Source organism: Brachionichthys hirsutus, chromosome 12 (assembly GCF_040956055.1).
Source record: "Brachionichthys hirsutus isolate HB-005 chromosome 12, CSIRO-AGI_Bhir_v1, whole genome shotgun sequence".
In the NCBI taxonomy this organism is placed as follows: domain Eukaryota; kingdom Metazoa; phylum Chordata; class Actinopteri; order Lophiiformes; family Brachionichthyidae; genus Brachionichthys; species Brachionichthys hirsutus.
In genome coordinates, this window is record NC_090908.1 from 1,502,060 (window position 1) to 1,522,310 (window position 20,251).

Sequence of the window (20,251 nt, forward strand, 5' to 3'; positions counted from 1 at the left end):
TACGTTGGTAGCAAACACAAACGCAACAGCGTGAGAACACACAGCTCTTGTTCGGGGGCCACTGTGAGCCCCTCTTAGCTTACCTTGCAGCTGGAGGATGGTGTGATGCGGTCTACAATGCAAAGCTCCGATGGCATTTCCAGCGCAGTTATTCCACAGACCTTGGAGCACCCAGGTCGCCGTGATGACTGAGGAGGCCCGACTAGTGGCCCTCCACTCATTGGACACTGTGGCTCCAATAGTGGCCCCTAGCCCAACCAGACCACTGACAAAAGCTAAAATCTGCAAACCAGACATCCGGAGCTTTAAGATATGGCGAAAAGCTTATAAGCGATTCAAGCATGTGGGAAGAAATTAAAATTGCTCCGGCCGGGCAAATTACACGGAAGACATGTGTTTCATTGAGATGATTTACAGACGGGTCATCTTGCATCTCGAGTGGCGAGGGATGGAAGCAGGACTCTGAGTGTGAAACGGCACAGGAAGCGTGAGCTGGCAGTTAATTATTACATCTTGGGAAGCAGAATTTGAAATGCTCCGCGTTTCGGTCAAATATAAGGTCAGGTGTTATATTAACATTAAAACAACAACGCAGTAATGAGTAAACCTAAAAACAAGACCAAATGGGACAAAGTCCAGCTACTGGCTCATCTATTCCCAGACACAATATTTAGCTGATTATTGGCTTGGACGTGAACCTATGACGATGTTAATGCTTAATGTTCTCGCCCAGGAGAGCTTCAAGAATGTCAGAGGAATAAAAACACGTGACTTTAGAATTAAATCTGCTTTAATATGAAACTCTAAGACTTGAAGATGAGTCACGTGGAGCCTCCTGTGTTCAGAGCCTGTAGGCGACTTTATCAAAGATAATAAGTAGATGTGTTTTTTTGCATTACATGTGTGCCTAGAATTCTGTTGCCTAGTAACACATATGCATATGAAGGACAATCAAATAGTCCTGAGGCAGTAATTTGCAGAATGAATTATGACAATCTCTAGAAAATCAATTTATAACTATAATAAATAAATAGTGCACAGGATAAATGACAACCTGTGTGAATATGAAGACGTTCTGTGGTTCGTAAATAAACAGAGTGCTTGATTGTTCTCCGACTCCGACTCCGACTCGTTCATCTGCATGTGACACTCATGGAAGCACAGCGATCACAGCACAAAGGTTCTTGTTTTCTCCTTCCTCTTTCATTGATGGAGCAGACAGAGCCAGTTGCAGCGGTACGACTAGAATTTCGTTGCGTAAAAGACTTGCTGTGTCTCCTGTTGGCCACTAGAGGGCAGAAGGCGCTCACCTGTGCCCTGCTGCTCACCACAGCCTGCTCGGACATGTTGCTGGATGCCAAACCTTTGCTCTGGTTTCTCCTGGTAGAGCAACCGGAGGAGGAAAGCCGCTCAGAAGGGAACATCAGCCTGCTTCTGTGTGTCAGAGCAGGGGAAAGCTCCCGGTCCTGTTGGTCCTCATTTTACTCAGTTCCAAAGCACATGTGAGTTAACTTCTTCAGTTATTATTATTTGTGCTTTTCAATAAATTCTGGGAAATCAGAACGCATTGTTCTAATAGAATAATGTCTGGTCCTTTTTCTTTATAATCTTTTTTTAGGCTACATTTTTCTTTTTTCCCTTGTTGAAAATACAATTCTTATAAAATGTTTAAAATATATATCAAAGCCAAACGGACATGCTGGAAATGGTGTATGAATTAATAGAGGACGACTGAACGGAACTTATTTTGGCATTAATTGTAACTTGTTGAAAGTGGCCTTGTGCTTTCCAATAAGAGGAATGTGTTTTGTGTGGCGTCTTCAAGTTGCCACTTCCTTTCTTTGTTGTGTTTATTTGTCCTTGTGGATCTGTAGTTCTTTTGTGACTGATTTGCGGTGCCTCTGAACAGACGTGCGTCAATGTGACGGATCGCCTCCATGGCAGCCTCCCTCGGCTGCTGGACCTTGACCTGTACCTATGTGTTTACGCAGGTAAAGCGCGCTAAGCACAGATTGCTTTATGCGTGCTGTTGAGGCTCTGAATAAGCCAGCCATTCAGTGAACAACTCCACAGTTCTTTGGCTGTTGCCCAAGGCCTTCAAGGCCCAGTGTATTTCTACATGGGCCTCAGCTGTACAGAAAGATAGCAGTGCCTCTCCAGTCCTCTGCTGTCGAATTGCTCTGATTGTCTCCTGTGACTCTCAGCCTCTTCATCCTTTCAGGCTTTGTGTTCACGATTATAGATCAGCATTCAAGGCAAAGAAAGAAAAATAATGTTTTGAAGGAAAAACCTAAGTGGAATATATTCCCTATTCTATATCATTCTTCACTCTTTATAGCCCTTAAATTCCGAGCTTACCTTGGAATGGCCACAATGCTTGAACTTTTTTTTGTCTGTGCGTTTGTCAGGTTTGACAGCTACTTCAGTCGTGTTTGGATTCCGTTGTAGCTTCCTCTTCTTTAACGTCCTGGTGAGCTCGGCCCAAACCCTTTTGCACAACAGCATGTTTCACGGCGTCCTCAGGACCCCGGCGCATTTAAAAATATCACTCCGGTTGGTAAGCGGCTCGCCTCCTTAGAAGGTTTTCATTGAATAAACTGATTTTATGACATGATTGAGATGATTCGGGAATGATGAGATAATGCAGAGATGTTCAAATCTGGTTGGATCAGAGGTAGAACCTGTTGTTTCAACATCTCACCACTAGAGGGCAGACTGTTACTTAATATTTGTTTCATTTCACCTTCCAAATATCGGTTCACTCGTCCCTAAACTGTTTCCCCATCAAGCTGTATATAATATAATTTTACAGTTTTGATTAAAATATTAGTAGTTTCATTATTATTGACAGATCACATAATTTCCCCACTATTATTGAAGTGTGTGTAAATTAACTGTCACAGAATTTAAAAGTCAGAACTACTATTATAAGATCCATCCTGAATTCTACCCAATTTAGCAACAACATTCAGTTTTAGTTGGATGTATATGCTTTATCTAATTAATCTGACAGTAAATGAATAACCATCAAAAAGGATATAAAGCCTGTGTCTGAAAAACAATCTTCCGATACGACTTAATGTACGATTGCTGACATTTTTTATTGTGAGTCTGAACAAAAAGCAAACAATAATATTGAATAAATGCTGTTTGCGCTTGATCTGCGACGGCATTGCATTTGGACGACAGAGCTGTGTTTGTCTTGCACGCTATATCAGAAATGTTCGATTATTTCATTGGCTTTGAGGCTGGAGCTGCTGGAGCTGCTGGAGCTGCTGGGTCAACGGAGTGGGCAGATGACACGCTTTTAAAAGTGAACAAATGCGTGTGACTTTGCTCAGGGAGGGCTGCTGCTGTTTCTCCAGGCATGTCTCGCACAAGCTTCTTAAGACACGACATAGGCGAGCGCACGTGTCGAGACTTATCACAATGGTTTGTGCTCCTTGTTGTTTTACCTCGAAGGTTTTGCGGCGATAATTAAAGACCTCATTTAATTAGGTGAAGCAATGCAACGACAATCTGCCACTCGCATCCAAAGTCACCTGTCAAGTGGCTCACTTCGATAACTTAAATCTTTCTGAAGTATTGCTCACCTGCCAGGAGATAATTACTCATTCTAATCTCTTAATAGTGACATGCGTGTTCGGCACAATCAGGTCGGGTGGGGATTCTCCACAAGGAGGGAACTTGTTTCTGCGTAATGAGTCATAATAAGCTGGTAACACGAATCTAAATATGATCTGAGGGTGTTGAGGGGCTTGCGGTTCCTTCCGGCGTTGGACGTGAACCTTGCGACACGGCTTTCCTTTGCGGCGCTGTGTTTGCAGCAAACGCCACAGGTCCTAATCTTTGGCTTTTGTTTTTGCTGCTGTCTTTGTGCTGTGTGTGTGTGCTGGGCTACCTGAAAGCTTATCTGGGTGTGCCTTGCTCGGTAATCTGCTCACGGGAGGCGGACAAACACTTTGAATAATGTAATAATCTGTTTAATAGAGCAGCAAAGGAGCGGCTTAACAGACTCTGCTATCTGATTGCTGTTGTGCTGCGATCAGGAACCATTGTATGACCAGTCCAGTTATTCCAGCTCAGCCTCCGGGCCGGCAAACAGAACTGTGTGTCTGACTGGATTTAGATTTAGAGACCGTTTCTCTTGTCCCTGGTCCAGTCAGATTAAGATTAAACATGACCTTTTGTATTTTCTCCAATATAAATCATTTCCCTTTAATTTGGCTACTTCTTCTTCTTCTTCCGCCCTGCTTCACTTCTTTTATTTGTATTTTGTTTTAAATGATCCAGAACCGACCCGGATGGAGACAGCTGTTGCTGCTGTTGCTTTGATCACATCTGCTTCTACAGCCGCTATACTGTCTGACCTGCTCCTCAGGATCCGGCGACTGGACGCGGTGTAGGTTTTTCCTGCTGTTAGATCGCCTTCCAGAGTTAAAGGTTACCATTTCAAGCATCGCTGCACTAAGGCTTCATTTGATATTCTGTGAACGGGTTTCGTAACAATGGAGATCGATGGAGAGGTGCGATGGCTCTGCTGTCAGACGCTGAATGCCTCTGCGACATTTGAATCACACAGTCGTTCTGTCATTTTGTGACTGTTTTTATTTGATGGGTTTAAAGATATAGATGGAATCTGTAACATTCCCTGTTGCATGAATTCATATAAAGTGTTCTTTTAGTCTTGCTCATTTTTAGCATTATGTGCAGTGTTATTGCTCCTCTTCATCCAAATGTGATCCCGTTAAAGCAACGCAGACAGCGGTGGATGTCTTGAGCTGATGGTGATCCCTGTAATTTAGTGTCATTGAGTGGGCTAATCCCCTCAGAGACTGCAGGCCAGGGCTTCAGCTCATCAGCACAGTGGAGGAGTGGAGTTTCAGTGAAAACACACACGTGCACACACACTTTCACGCCGGCATCGCAGGCCATTGCCCTGCTAGGTGTCCCTCGCCTGCTGCTGACGAAGAGACCATTAGATCCTCTGTAGACACTGAGATTCTAATTGTGTCTGCAGAGGCGACGTTTTGAATGTCCGTATTTCAGCTCTGGGATGCGAAGTGGAGGAAGTGCTGCAGAGAGGATGATGATATCGAGGTGTGTAAATTGAATGTGGAGATGGAGCCGTGTGTGTGTGTGTGTGTGTGTGTGTGCAGTACGGCTGATAGGGCTCCCCCTCGCGTGCCACTTCCACTATTTAATTGCATGAAAGGGAAGGAGAGGAGATTGCAGGAGCTTGGCGGTGTGAGCGAAGAGAATGGATTTAGAATGTATTAGTATTGGCAGCAAGGCGCCGGCGGTGGGAGGCTGCCCCCCGGGCCTCTGGGCCCTTCATGGAAGTGCAGGTGAGCTGTGCCACTTCCAGCCTTGGCAGCCCCCTCTCCAGTATTCCATCATTATCGCTCTGGCTTCTCTGAAAGACCTTCCAACTGCACTGGGGCCCACACATGGAGCGGCTCTGAGTCCTTCCGTTATCTTGATGGTTACAGGGAACAGCTCTAGCTGGACCCCACGGTTCCACTTCTTTAAGTGAGGGTCGGGGCTCTGCTCACCAAATATCTCCTCCTTAGTGGCCCCTTAGTTGGGAGGGCTGATATTTCTTGAGCCAGAAAAAGTGGTGCAAATCACCACAGGAGTTTTAGACCATGAAAAATAGCTTGATACTAATGCCACTGATATCCTGACATGTCTATACCCCGCTCTGCACAATAGGTGATATTGTTGACCGCCTCCCAGAGTGATTGAAGGCATTGTCCCGTGCCGCTCTTACCTCGTAGGTCTTTGTGTAACTGCATCGCTGTAATGTATCCTCTCCGTAGTCGGCGCAGGATGGTGACGGGTCTTTGCTTCATCCTCTCTGCAACTCTATTAAGCCAGCCGCTTGTCAAACAGCTGATGGCTGACTGATGTTCTCTGCCCTCGAACCACGGAATGATGCAACTCAGAGAAACCTACCCGCTGCTCATTGGCATTGTTTGTGAGACATGCATGAATTTGGGTCATATATGGCTTAGACAGTAAAATTACATAAAATATTTTTGGATCTTTCACAAACACTGCTTGAGATGTGCCCCCCCCCCCCCCATTTCTCAGGCTAAAGCTGCTGCATTCTACACTAGCATGGTAGCAGCTTTACCCCCTTGCTTGAACCCTCCCCTCAGGATGTGTGTATGCTAAAGGGGGCACTCGCACAGTGAATACGATTAGTCTGCCTCCAAGTGTACAACATGCTTACGCCACTTGACTTTGAATCAGCACTGATTTGGAGCATTGCTGGGTTGTTGCGGGGAATAATGCTTCGGTCGGGTTTATGCGATGGCTGTTACGGGAAGCCCGGCCTCGTCTGCATGCATGTTTTTAGGCGGCAGCGGCGGTTTGGATAAGGCTGTAAGCTGCTTATGGCCGTGGCGAGAGGTGATTACAGGGCCCTCCTCCGGGAGGCTGGGAGGCAACTTTTAGGTCAGTGGTGCCACGGCGGTGCCACGCCTCCAGTGTGCCATACCGCCACAGCCTGCCAGCCCCTGTCTCAGTCTCGTACCAAGGGCCTCTGGCTCAGGGCCCATTGTGCGAGTCTAGACAAACTCAGCTGGTTCACTTTATCGGAAGTTGTACCCACAATGTGTAAGCGCTGCTGCATTCACATTCCCCGCTGTCGGGAATTGTTTAGTGATGTGTCACAATAAGAGCAAATGTGTTGTTGAAGCACAGCATAAAACATTATGACACTATTTTGGAGGCGTTTCAACAGGATATAGTGAATCTAATAGATCTGCAGCTTGTTGGTGTCTTCCAGGTTGGGCCCAGCTCTAGTGACGCCGCATTGTCACCGCGATAGAAACGAGTCTGAGGCCTTCCTAAGGACAGGGATAGAGAGAGGCTTTCTCCCGTGTCTGCCTTTAGCTAGTGCAGTGTGGGGATCTGCTGTCGCCCACCCTGCTGCATGTGCTGTGTGATCAGAATAGGGGAACAAAGTTGCTAAAAGAGTCAGAATAGAGTGCTGCTGCAGCACCTGCAGTGCTCTGGCCGAAATCACGAACACCTGAGCAGATTGGAGGCAAGTCAATTAATGTCAGGAGATAAAGGCAGGTACGCAGCTTCTGTTGCCCTTTTGTTCCCGAACAAAAGCTTCCCTCACATGTTCAGCCAAGAGTAGGCTGATCTTTATGAAACGCTATTCAAATAGTGATTCATTGTTTAGTCTAGATATGCCTGTATTTTTCATTTGATATCACACTCTGTGTTTAAGCTCGCTTCTATTGGATTGGAGGGGAGCCAGATAACAGTTGCTCAATAGTCTAGTGAGACTGCGATGACTGGAACAAAGGGAATATTTATTTTTGTATGTGTGCAGAATAACCAAGACATGAAGAATATTCTATTTCATTATAAAGACTCAAATGTTCCCTCACGCGTCACATCACCATTTCCTCCTATTACTTCTCCTCATTTTTTGATGTGTTTTTGCCAGACTTCCGTCGGTGGTTTGATTCCATCACAAATAGGCTTTATCTATCCCATTGTCGTCTAATATGTTCTACCCTGTTGTGTTATTTTCCAGGAAGAATCCACAGGTTTTCAAAGGACATTGGTTACCTGGACTCGCTGCTCCCGTGGACATTTGTGGACTTTATCCAGGTGAGTCTCACCCCGGCAGGTTTGGTCGCTGGCGCTGCAGCATGGGAAGGCCATTTCATGCCTGGCTAAACTTGCTTTGTGGTCCGGGTCCCCTAATCTGGAAACAATTACTGTAGGATTACCCGCCAGAGCAGCCCAGTGCCTGCACAGATTTAATAAAAGTGTGCACACAGGCTGAGGGCGTGGCTCCCTCAGTGTTGCACAACAGAAGCGGCATCTTCAGAGAATGTGTACGGAGACTAAGCAAGTGATTGTGAGAGAGCGAGGTACCAAAGAGGAAATAAAGGCCACAGGATGATGGGTCCGATGTGGGGGGGCAACAGCGGGAAGGGGTGGTGGAGAGTCGCGAGGATGTTGTGTTGAGTGCTCAAGAGAAGGAGAGTGAGCGGCAGCAACACGATGTGTTGTGGAGTAGAGGGGGGGGGGGGGCAGGTTGGTCGGAACAGATCCCAACCGGGGCTCCCAACCGGGGCTCCCAACCGGGGCTCCCAAGACGGGGCTCCCAACCGGAGCTCGCACCTCTCAGCACTTCTCCCAAGCCTGGTAGCCAACGGCCACCTCGACGCATAACCGGCTTGGGCTACCAAACGCCACCGTGCCACTGTGAAAGCCATCTCTCTGGAAAGAATGCAGAGAGGAGCCAGCTCATGCACCTAGTGCCACAAAGAAGGGAATGTTCACTCCTCAAGTCGAGGTAGAGGAGCAGGCGTGGCTCTTTGGTTTGGGCCGAAGAATAGAACAAAGGCTCGCTGAAAACGAATCCCCCCCTCCACAATGCCTGAGTGATGTTTGTGGCAGATACCCATCTCACAGTAGACAAAGGCCATCTTAAATGCTGAAAGCACAAAAGATCATATTCACAAAAGCTTTCTGTCGGCTATAGTTTCCCTCATTCTGATAATTAGGAGAATAATGACTTGAGTAAAATAATAACTTTGTAGACAGCCAGAAGTTTATCTGAAAACAGCCAAAGCAGACGAGGCCACGATGGAAAAGCCATAGTTTAATGTCATCGATGTGTCTGTCGCTGCATGATGAGTGAAGAGCCTCCACCTCCAGCATGTGCAGATGGTTCTGCTCATCGTTTGCTGCAGCAGAAATTGGGAAGTGATTGTGCTGATGACAAAAGGTAGCATCCTTCGGACAAAGCGCTTTTGTTTGTGCTGCTTTGTGCTCTTGTTTGCAGGTGCCTTTCACGGAGCAGCCTTTAATGCTTTCAGGAAGGAAGATTTCTCACTCTTTTTATCAAAGTCTTAGCCATGCAGAAAAGCTGCTGATCCTTACTATTGTTGCTCGTTCGCTGAGGGACATTTCCCCATAGTCATTGTTTAAATGGTTGTCAGAAGGGAATAAAGTGAAACTTCTTAAACAATGCCCTAACTGGTTTATCTCTCTCTATGGGGACTGGCTGCTTCTGTGCAGGGATTTGCACCAGAGCCTCCTCCATTATGGTGGAGTAAGCACTTCAGAGCCCTTCAGTCCTGCCCCCTGTTCTCGCCTAACAAGGGGATTCCCTCACGCTGGGGGGAACCTAGTTACACCCCATAGCCACCATCTTTTTCCGCAGGTCTGGTTTATTATTCATTTAGTGTATTTGGAAATAGGCTCTTTTTCTCCCCTCTTCATAATCACGGGACAATGACAGAAATGTCAATTAAAAACACCTCGGGCTCTGGGGACTGTCGGCTTTTGTCGAGACTTGACCTTTAAATCCTGGGTTGCCTCTATTTTCAGAGACGGGGCAGAGGAGGAGGGCGAGGCAATGAGGGGGTGAAGGCTCTCGACCAAGTCGCAACACAAACAGCGCCGTCCACTACAAGCAGCCGCTAACTGATCTCAATGTAAATGAAATAAACCCTCAGTCACCTGGGAAAATACAAACGTGCTCGTGTACAGTGTGAAGACGCGAACGCAGAGGGATACCGCCATTGTCTAGAAACACTGGCGGGCGGAACGCTGCGTGAACCCGTGCATTGTGGAACATTGTGTGTCGGGCCCTTTCAGCGGCTTCGCTGGCCATGAGAGCTGCTGACGTAACCGTGAGTGCTGCAGGATGGGATTTCACTGGTGACAGAAGGAATGAAGAATGCCGGGGCTCCAGGCGTCACACGGGTTATCCTGAGAAACACAGGCCAGAGTGGAACCGCATCGACTGGACCGTAAATCCCCTCGGAGCGTCGCTTTACGACGGCGCCATTATCGTCCTGCTTCAGGCGAGACATATCGTTAGCTTAATAACATAATTACCTAAGTCTTCAGCAATGCCTATTGATGATGGGCAATTATGCTATTAGGCTAACGATATGTGTGACGCATAAAGGTGTGAAGAGTCTGAGTTTAAATTTTATTCATTTATTTATCAATTTTTTTTTTTTATAAATGTTACCCATAAATATTCTCAGCGCTGCGTGTGTGTCCCGCTTGCTTCTGGGTGTGCTTGAGCAATACCACACACGGTCATTTGATGGCGAGCATCGGCCGGCTAAAGCGCTCGGTGTGTGTCTGTGTGGTCTCTCATGATGCTGCGGTCCAGCACCTCAGCGTATCCCACTCAGATATGCAGGCCTGGAGACTTGCATAACAAAGTCCCAACATAATCTTGAATCTCACCTCGTGTCAATATGATGAAGCGAAAGGGCTTCGGTGCGTTCCGGGAGGGAATTCTCGTATTTGTGCGTCGCTGTTTAAGTAAAAGTTTGTTTTCATGATGACGAGGGAATAAAAAGGAAGGGCCAGTGACTGAATTAATGATTTGCTGGAGTGATTTATAGTAGGAGAGAGGGAAAGAAAGAGGGAGGGATAGAGGGCGGGAGGGAGAGCATTTCAAAGCCTTTCTTTTATTTCCAAAATGGGGTTGGAAATCAGCAGCTTGACTGAGCCCAAATAAGTGACTTCTTTTACCTTTTCACGGCACACAAAGGCCTAATCCTAGGACTACTTGAGCCACCAATGTAGACAGCGACTGAGACCACCACAGTATGTGTCAGACCCTCCTCACCACACACAAAACACATTGACTGCAGCTTTATGAAGTGAAAACGGCCCAGAAAGGCAAAATGTGAAGGAGCTGTCCACAGTCATTTCCCCCGAAGAAAAGACACAGCATCTGGGCATTTAATGGTAAAAAGACGGCGCAGAATGGATCGGGTCACTCCTATTGTCCCAGAGCCGAAGTGGAACGGCCCTGCTTTGTTTCAATACGACTGACCTTTGCATCATATTGTCCTGCTTTGTCACCAAAAAGTGTGGAGCCCAAAAAAAAAAAAAATTTCCAGGAATGACAGAGGAATTTTCCGTGTCCTTCTCCCCCCATTTCCTGTTTTGTTTGCCCCCCCTTGCAAATATTGCAGACTGTCAGTAAATAGAGGGAAGATGAAAAGGGGTTTTGTAAAAGGCGTGCAGAGTCCCTGTGTCCGGAGGGATGTTTAATTAAAGGCAAGTGTTTATTTTCTGCTGCGCAACAACAGCCGCTATCATCACTGAACACAGATATAGCAATTAACTTCAATTTCCGACATTTATTTTGACATCAAAGCGCTGATGGGATCATTGAGAAAATAAAGCGCTGATGGGATCATCAGAGATCTCGATGGTCTTTGGACACGGCGCTGAACCCAGTTTGCCTGAATGACGGAGCCACATGCGTGCAGGAGCTTTCTTTTCTTGCTAAAGAGCAATTAGCAGTAATTCTTTATTTAAACTGTTTGTATACAGAACCTTTCATCCTTTTATCCACTCTTATGTGCAGTGGGATGTGGTTTTGGGAGTATTCTGTTCCTGTGTGGTTTCCTAAGAGATCTGGATGTGGTCCGGGGGGCTGAGGTGCATGCTCCTCGGATCACCTATCTGAGTCATCTGTGTAGTATGGGTGGGGGCCACGGTGTTCCCGATGCTGACACGATAAGCGCCAGACCACGCAAATGGATCGCATCAAACGGGGAAGCCTTGGCGACATCGGGTCCCTGAGGAGCAGGAGGAGGCGAGCCTCCTATCTAATGGTTCCTGTTCCTCTGTCCCCTCAGATGACCCACTGTCAGATAAGCCCAGTCAGAGCTTCCAGACTAAAGTGGACCCGGTTAGAATTTAAATGAACCAATTACTAGACATGAATGAGCAGCGTCACTGTGCCACAACGAGCAGTAGGACAGTGAAAGGAAAGTAGTATGTATGATAAGACATTTGTTAAATTAATATGTGATGGCTCCTAGAGAGGCTGGATAACATGCTATAATAGCTCATGTGCTGCCATCTCACTTTTCAGTCTGGTAGCCTTCCATCAAGGCCAAGATTGAAACTTATGTACTGTGAAATTCTTGGGATCAGTTGTGCTCAGTAGCTTCCACTCACTGTTTGATTGTGTGGGCTCCGCTGCAGCAATAGTTGGACTCGTAATACCCTCTTATCGGAACTGCAAATGGAATTGAGTAGCTTTTCATCATAAGACTGCGCTGAAAGTGATCATGCTTAAATGTGTGCTTAAGTGGCAGATAACATCCGTAATTAAGGTGGTAAATTAAATTCTCATCTCTCTGGGCTAGCCTGAGACCACTGAAGGTAGCGGCTCGATCCTAATCTCCACGCTCAGGATTCATCTCTTTGGACGTGTCTAATTTCAGGGTGTGAGGTTTCATAGGTTTTTATCACCTGCCATCGGAATATGAAATATGTACATCATATACCTTCAGTTCAGAAGGAATGGTCCTGCTGATATTCAGTTTGTGTAGAGGTAAATAAACAAATAAAAAAACTCACTAACAATGCGTGCGCTTAATGCTCAAATCCATTCAAAGATATGGATAAGATAAAGTTATATTCATGTTGGTGTATTCTTTGTAAAAATCTTTTTTTTTAAACTGTTTTCCTTTCATTTTGAATTATAGTGGACAAACTATATGTAGAAAATGTTCAGTCTTGTGAAACACGCATCTCAAAATGTACTTTCCATGGAGTAAACGGTGCATTGTTTTTCTCTATTGGTCAAATAAAAGTCTAGAAGTGCATACAGTACTAATGGAGTAAGAGTAATAGCCACCATCATAATCCTAACTTTATCCGTCACGTTGTAAACGCAGAACCGATGCGACTTTGTCTGTGTCATCAGAGGCCTTTCCTCCAATCCCGTTCAGGCAGCTCTGGTATCGCGGTCGAGATGTGTCACACGGCCATTAACACGGGTCGAGAGTCACTGTGTTGTTGAGGTCCGTGTGGTTTGAGTGTGATGTATCACACACACCCACAGCGTGGCTCCCGGAGCCCTCTGCCAGTCACTGCGGCCACGCCTGCTGGCCGGATGCTCTGCCAGAGCGGCTTACGGGCCAGAAGTGTTGAAGGGAAAGCCCAGGAGAGCCGGGGCATTTGCTGCAGTGGCCAAGTCGTAAGTTCTCACCTGCCTCTAAGTGAGAATTACTCCTGCCATGGTTTTCCTTTCACACTGTGAGTCACACAACCTCAGTCCCGCAACCTGCAGTGACCTTATTGCACGTCTGTGATGATGTCATACAAATACAACTGGAAAGGTTTCCATTGTTTAAAAACGCTCTGGCTTTCCCAGTGCTAGCCCGTGCAGTAGCAGCATCAGATCACACTGTGCTCGTATATCTGCTTCTGTGCATGCAGGTATTTCTTTAGGTCGTTGGCGTGACTGCAGTGGCTCCTCTCGTCACCCCCTGGATCCTCATTCCTGTCATTCCCCTCCTCGCTTCCTAAAGACCTGCAAGGACATCGAGCGCCTCGGGTCTACAAGTATTTTTTATTTTCTTTTGCTGGTGTGGTGTGAATGTTCATTTGTGGTAAGAGACAAAAGCAGTCCACGGGAATGCTAATAGACCATTGAAAGCCATGGTCATTAGCATAAAGGCTAAAGGTGGCGCTGGTCTGTGGCTCGGCCACACGCAGTTTCCTCTAGAGGCTGGAGTTCATCACGTTACATACAATGGGGAAGAATGCCAAATGGAAAGACGAGGCCACTGCAGCCTTCAGTTCATCTATTTTACTTTGAGACTCCAAAAGCACTGAATTGATCAGGTTTCATCCTGCAGAAGCAAAGGTCTATTCAAAAGCTCAGGTGTTGTCTTTGGTCTTATAATTATTATTTGATTGATAAAAATAAACATTTTCTACCTTAAGAAAAATAAAACTGTAAAAAGATCAATCAATCAATAAATATAAAATAAATAATAAATAAATTAAACGCGTATTGCAACACATTCTGACATTGCTATTTGTCTTTCTGGTGGTTAAACACACATAATTTATTCCTTATTCCTCAGTATGTACTTTGAAAAGTGCCTTATTTTTGGTAGATGATATCGGGGGGGGGGGTAATATATGCAAAGCTGGAGAGTGAAGCGCCGTGGAGGATGGACAAACAGCCTCCACACGATTGGCCCAAGAGGGGCTCCCTCACTTTTGACAGAGTCAACTTTGCCTCCAGCGCCGGTGAGCGTTTGGTCCTAAAGAACCTGAATGCCTTCTTCACACCCAGAGAAAAGGTTCTCGTCTTAATTCCCACCCGTGAAGGCTTCCCCGTGTGCACTGCCCATGACGCAGGCTGATATGCAGCCAACGTCGGCCTGATGTGATTCTCTTTATGTGGCATTATTTTCAAATCAATTATTTAAGGGACACCATATTGTGCTGCTGAATCTTCCGGACTATACCATTTGTGATTCATGGAATACATATCGTGTAATTAAGACTGTTCAAGTGGATCCATTTGTTCCAATTTGCATTTTGAGCTAGCTGGCGCTGGCGAATGTTCATTCACTATAAGAGAGAGGCCTAGACAGAGGAAGAGAGAGCGAGAGAGGGGGGGGGGGGGCAGGAGAAGATGGTCGAGGATGATTGAAGTTGCGTTTAATGCAGGGGGTGTATTTTGCGTGGATATGCTCGGCCAGGGTGGCTGATTTCACAATGGATGGGCTGATAAGTATGGAGTCCCTGGGAAGGAACTGCCACATGCTATGGGGTAAAAGGCTTTGTCTATCCTGACAGCCCCCCCCCCGACACCTTTTCACAGGGAAGCTGCACCGACCACCTACAGTACAACATCTATTCATTCTGGCCCTGCTTTGAGATGAACGCTGCACTTTATCACGTCACTAATGAGGTGATCTTCCATTGTTTTGAGAGACTTGCCCACACGCCAAGAGCGTGTTCTTTATCTCAGAGATGTTTGAGTACATGATCACCGATGTCCATTTTATTAGCACCGCATCTCCAAAAAAAAAGTTTGGAACAAGTTTGTAAAATGTCAATCCAAACGGAATGCAATGATGCGTCGATCCCGTTTAACCCATCTCTCCGCTAGTGCCATCAGCAGGTCACATTTGTTTTCATTCAAACTTGATTCATGATCAAGTACTGTACCTGCTAAACATTTTTTTAAATTAAAATTCCTTCTGAATTAGCAGTTGGGTTTAGGTTCCTCAGACTTCAGCAGGAGAGGCGCTTTTCTCAGTTCTGGTTATCTTAGTTTTAGTTGGGTACTCCGGCTGTCGACACTCACCGGATGCACTGCTGCTGGTTAAAGCTCCCTGATCTCTGCCTTACCTGAGGGAAGAATAACAACTGATGGTTTTCTGACTTCAGGGATTGGTGTGCACGCCCCACGCCAAAAACTGTCCATCATCCCACAAACCGTGTGCCCTTTGAAAATTAGCTGCTGCGTCTTGACACTAGTAACTGCATACAGTAACAATTGGTTATATTTGAAGAAAATGAGCCTAAAATAGAAATTAGAACTTACGTACAGGTTCAGTGTGAATTTATACTGCATTAAATGCTAAACTCCCCTTTTACAGGCTCTTTGGTTACTTGTGATTGAGAGAGTCAGACGTGTCAGATAAGTGCAACAGTAAAAGACACCTTCCTGCTTGTGCCCTTGTTTTCTGCGCCTGGCTTCCAAAAAGCTAAAACAAGTGAGGAGAATTACTGTCGTCTCTTACGAGATTTCTGAAACTGAGACAAACGGATGCCTTGAGACAGTTTAACTTTATTTCCGCTTGTTGAAACTGATACGGCATTAAGAAAATGCCAGCCTGCGGGTGAGTGTCAGCAGAGTGGAGGTAGAGCAGAAGACTCCCACGGCCTGTACTGTGAAGAGAGCAGTTCCCCATCCCTGACAGAGGATTAGCCCTCTACCCCCAAAACATGGGAAAGCTGCTTAGATGAAGTCTCCCCCATCCGCACAGCCAGGCCCCTTGTACACCATCACTTTGCCCAAATCGCAAACATTTCCAGGGTGCAGCCAAGATGCCCAAAAACAGTTTCATTAATGCTTCTGCGCGGATTTGATGGGTTTCTGGCATCGCCGCTGCTTCAGATTAAGTTTGACTTCCCAGTCCAAACTAGCGTGACATGGATGTGATGTGTGTTTGATGTGATTTTGTTTACTCTCTCCTAGAGGGTGAGTGTCATGTTAGAACTTTAACGGCATGTCCATCTGCGTCACACACTGGATGCCATCCTCATGACAGGAAGTCCTACCTGCATTCAGACGGGCCCACTTTCTTTGTATCGTCCTCTCAGTTCTGCAAACATTCATAGATGGGAACCTCTTGGATATAATCAAATTCATCTGAAAGCTTTTCTTCTTCTTATAGACATCCATGATAAAGTGACATTCAGTTAGCCTTTCACATATTAAAAAATGTTTTATAAATTGCTAGTTGCCTTACCATCCATTGCCCGTGAGGAGTTTCATTATTTGTCAGCCAAAGATTTGATTATGATATGCTTTTATTAGCATATGGTATTTAAAAGAGATCCATTTCAGTTTCTATTGAATTCTCAGGAATGAGTAAAAAAAAAAAGGATTCTGTAGCAAACAGAGGGCTTAGAATTGGTGGAGCACATAATCGGTCTATGGAAAGCTGTGCTTGAAAGCGGGTTTTCCCACCTACGGCTGAATCCTCAATTAAAGTATGTCACAAAACTAGTTTGAATTGGGACTTCAGCTGGCATAATGACAAGGTGACAGAAGGAAAAGCTCATTGGAAGTAAAGAGGTGGAACATTTGCAGGTCGCAGGGTTTGCTGTTCGGAAAGCTTTATTCCTCTGGATGGAAACTGAGCCGTTAGTCCAGAGTCCGCTGACGTGCACGGAGGCTTGTTGAGACGCCATTCTGTACTACGTGTGCACAAACCTGTGAGCTCACACGAGTGCATGCTGGCTTGTCCTCTGGGTTACTGTCTCCGACCGGACTTTAATGCTGACCTGGAGGAGCACAGAGACAAACATCTGGATTGTGGCCAGCAACGCATTCACAGTGACGGCATCAGTTTAGATTTATTGTGCGTTTACTTTTTCATTTACCAGGTGATTATTTCCTATTTTAAGCAGAGGTTATATCCACATCTGGACTGAGCCGGAGTAATCCCTTTATTACCTCCGCCAAGGTGGTTGTGTTTTTGCCGGCGTTTGTCTGTCTGCGTCTTTCTGCCTGTCTATTAGCAAGATAACTCAGAAAGCTACAGACGGAATGTTGGGAATGTTACCAAGAACAGATGATTACATTTTGGTGACGATCCAGAAGAGGTCCTGGATGGAGCTTCAACATTTCCATCCATCCATCTTATCCGGGGCCGGGTCGTGGAGGCAGCGGTCTCTTCCAGACTTCCCTCTCACCAGCCAGAGACATTCACTCCAGCGTGCCCGGGGTCTTCCCAGAGGCCTCCTCCCAGTGGGACATGTACCGAACATCTCCCCAGGGAGGCTTCCAGGGGGCATCCGAAATAGATGCCCCAGCCACCCCAGCTGAGTCCTCTCGATGTGGAGGAGCAGCGGCTCTATTCCGAGCTCCTCACCCTGTCTCATGTGGACGGTGTAGATCCAGTTAGGAGGGAAATGAGCTGCTTGGAGGAGGTCTGCGCTCTCTGAGTGCTTTTCTAGTTCCAACTGTGATGAGGATACAGTGAAACTCTAGCTGGCGTGCGAGTGTGTAACGTCTACTGGTGTGACATCATACATATACCATTAAAGCTGTTTTCATTGTGACTCATTATTATCCGTCTTATGTTTCAACAGGGGGCGGAGTTCTGTTTGTTCATAGATAAAAACAATGCGGCGAGGATGTGATGTGAGCAGCTTATCTAGAGGGACGGCCTCTTTGTGACGTCCTGGGAGAGAACTGGTGCATGTTGGGTAAATCACTTGAACATCACTGCAGGATTGGTAAGTAAATATCTGTCCTGACGTGAGGAGATGTCGGCGAGCTCCTGTTTATCAGGTTCAGCTGGCATGTTGTGTGAGTGCCTGCGTGGGCTTGTTTCAGTGCTCTGTAATGAAGAGCTCTATTTGCTCTCTTAAAGGTTTCTTTGTGGCTGAACCTTGATGCAGGTATGTGGATCACCATAAATGCATATCTGGGATATCCTCACTGTCCTTTCCTAAGGTTAGTTGGCTGAAGAAAACCCCTCTTAACAGATGCCGCTGCCTTTGATGGAGAAAGGTGTTACTTTTCTACATTTTGAGATTATAATCTGTAAATTAGATACAGTATGAAATCCTCTGTAAAGTAAAAGTGACTAGATCGATCTTCTTTTTGTGTTATATATTCAGACAACCTCGTCCAGCTCTGGTTTTCTTGGTAAAAAGATCAACTTATTGATGCATTGTTGGCCAGAGCGTTGAATAGAGCTCCCGAGTGGAGCGAGCCCTTTGTGAACACCTTCCTGTCAGTGGCTTCCTATAAAGCTTGTCCAACCCTTTCATATATCTACTCCCTTGTCATTATCTTAACCGGCCATGGCCTTCTCTTTCTATATCCATCTATCCACGGGACCCAGTTCTCTTCACGGGCACCGTGAGGAAGAATCTGGTCCCTTTCAGACAACACACAGATGAGGACCTGTGGAATGCACTCCAAGAGGTACTCCAGCATGGGTCTGAATGATTCCCCCTCACCGGCCCGGGGGGGGATCCCTCTGTCCCTCTGTACAATGCTGCCATTCAGCCTCCCTGCTCGCCACAAGTCATGGGGGGAAATCCCATTAGGGCCATGGGGCCCAGCTCAATGTGCGGCTTGTAACTGGGAACCATTGAAAGTGCTGGGGGAGATGTGTTTGGGCAGTCGGGATGAAGGCTCCCCCCACAGTGAAGGGCTTCAGCTCCTGGTCCTGCCTCTGAATGGGTTTGGTGGCCCGGATTAAAGCTAGAGGCTGGCCACAAGGGAGCACTGGCCAAGGTCGCCAGTGGACCTGGCCTGCATTGTGCCAGGCAGTTAATGGGTGTGTTTGGATAGCTCTTTAAAGGCATCCCCACAGGAAGGCTTTATGTAGGACTAATGAAGGGTTGGGGCTCTGCTCTCCTTTTCTGCAGGTGCAGATGAAGGCCGTGGTGGAGGACTTGCCCATTAAGCTGGAGACGGGGTCCGGCTTTAACTTCAGTGTGGGCCAGAGGCCGCTGGTGCGCCTTGCCAGAGCCGTCCTCCGGAAAACCCGGATCCTCATCATCATTGATGAGGCCACGGCTAACGTTGACCCAAGGTCAGGGGAGTAGAACCTACAGGGGAAGCATGCTTCATCCATGTTTGCTGCATGTGGCTTGATTTTCATGAACCAGCACTGCTCTATTATAGAAGTAGCCGTACTACTTGACAAAGAGGACAACCCTAGCAATGCTCATTGGTGGTATTTTAAACATCATATTTATTAATTGTCTAATCTGTGCATCGGGGCAACCCAGTTGCTCCAGACTTATCTGTAGTCCACCATTCAGACAGGCTGATTAAGTCAATAAATAAATGTAATAATTATAGCGTGACTTTTGCTAAAGTACATAAAAGTGATATTTCAACAGAAAGTCTCACAACACAAAATAGATAAAATAATATCGAACAAAATAGACAAAAGTAATCGGATCTGCTTTTGTGCGTCGTGCTAGCCTTTGTCCTCCACATACCTGGCTGCTGCCGAGCCGCTGCTCTGCGTTGAGTAAAATCCCTGCCCAGGGCTGTGTAGGAAGAGCTTTTTGTGCCGAGGTGTTGTGTTCCCTGCTCCCTTAGAACTGACGGCCTCATCCAGAAGACTACCCGGGACAAGTTTCTCGAGAGTACGGTCCTCACCGGCGCTCACAGGCTGTGGTAGAATAATGGTAGTGAATGCAGCATTCAGTATTTCAGTGTTTAGTTGTTGGAGTATTTTCTAATAACATAACACAAAGCAAGCATTAAAAAGAGGGTCAGTGATTTTTGTCCTGACATGCCTTCAAAAGATTGCAGCACTCCTTATTCTCTCTCCACACGCTGTTGGTTGTCAAACACACCTTCCAAACGCTTCTTTTCTTTGCAAGAAATCTTTCCCGCATTTTGATTGGCTGAGCCCGTTTTGCAACAACTGGGCCGATTTCTCCCTCAACAGTGTTCCCTCTCATTGAACTTGTTCTCATGCCACTTGATCCTTGGCTCTTTGCTGCCGCTGCCTGCAGAGGTGCCAATTAGTGCCATTTGTGGCAGCATTTGTTCAGCCTCTATGGAGGACAGGCCGTGACCCGGTCGCTGCTCGGTCACTGAGGGGATGCCGAGGAAGCCAAATATCGCACAGCGGGCGGTGGTTCACACCTACGCTCGTGTTAAATGCCCCCGGATTGTTCGGCACTGCGGGAGAACTAAATT

The 20,251-nt window shown here is 46.5% G+C and overlaps 1 pseudogene; it reads left to right on the forward strand.

The window, feature by feature from the left end:
- Positions 1–184: 184 nt before the first annotated feature.
- Positions 185–19,724, forward strand: LOC137902373 (ATP-binding cassette sub-family C member 4-like; annotated as a pseudogene).
- Positions 19,725–20,251: the final 527 nt, after the last annotated feature.